Source organism: Dipodomys merriami, unplaced genomic scaffold, assembly GCF_024711535.1.
Source record: "Dipodomys merriami isolate MVZ:Mamm:240054 unplaced genomic scaffold, mDipMer1.0.p SCAF_3, whole genome shotgun sequence".
Lineage (NCBI taxonomy): Eukaryota > Metazoa > Chordata > Mammalia > Rodentia > Heteromyidae > Dipodomys > Dipodomys merriami.
In genome coordinates this window covers 39,927,028-39,928,257 of record NW_027204492.1, presented here as the reverse complement: position 1 = coordinate 39,928,257, position 1,230 = coordinate 39,927,028, and positions in this window count along the sequence as shown.

Here is a 1,230-nt window from a genome sequence, read left to right as displayed (position 1 = left end):
TTTCCCCATCTCCTCCACAAGTTATACTGACATCAAATATAGTGAAAGCAGAGGTTATACTGTGGGGGAGGGACATACAAAGCAACAAAGAGATAATCTTATAAATGCATTAGAAACACATGCATGAAAGAAAAAAACCTTAAAATACACATCTAAGGGTTCATTTTCCTGACATCACATTAGGAAATGGAAAAACTTGGAAAAAATTATATTAAGTGAAGTAAGCCAGGCCCAAAGAAACATAGGTCCCATGGTTTCCCTTATTTGTAATATCTAGTATATGTATGAGTCAAGCGGAAAAGGTCAGATAATGTGATGCATTTCTATATGCACTTTTCCCTGAAATACTCTCAGCCCTTTGCTCCACAAAGTTCAGTGGTACTCATCCTTCGAAGTCAAATTATAGTCCAGCTTTATCAGACAATTTGACTATTATTGCCCATTATCTTTTGTTCAACTTTGAAGTTTTTGTAATTCATAGATTTCCAAATGAAGAACTGGTAATGCTCCCAAATAAAGTATCTTGTTCAACCTAAGCTAGGAAAGTAGGATAATACCAAGTGATTAACATCTTTCTGTCCTCCCTGTAGATACTGCCGAATGCAACAGTTTTTTAACCTGTTCACTGTCTCATGCTAAATTCTAAACTCATGAATAATAAAGACTGCTTCATTTTCAAAACTTTCTTTGTATCTTTGGGAAACTTCTTATTTTGTTAGGCACTTGGTCACTGCTCAGCAAGAACTTGGAAAGTTTTGTTGAGTTCCTTTTCTGGAAACACTGTTTTAGTTACCAGGATACCAAAACAAATGAAATAAATATGAGTATGTGCCCCCATCGAGCTTATACTCTAACATATAATCAATAAACTACTAAAAATTCTGACTTTTTTTAAAAAAAAGGAGTCTATATAAATTGCCCTTCTGTAAACCTCTTATACACCACCAAAGTCACTTGAGTGAAGCAATACTTACTTTACTACATGGAACAATTTCAGAAATAGAACTCTGGTCCTTGTGTTTTAATGTACCCATCAGAAGAGTCACATGACACCATGGTTAATGAAAGTAAGTCTTGGAAGGTTGAAGTCTTGTCCATCTACTTAGATCCAAACTGAGTTAACAGTAAAATCAGAATGCCTTGAATTCAACTTTTCTAAGCAATATCTAACCAATGAGACCTAATCCTAGGCTTTTATACCTTTAAGTGAATATCCAACACACCTGCCTC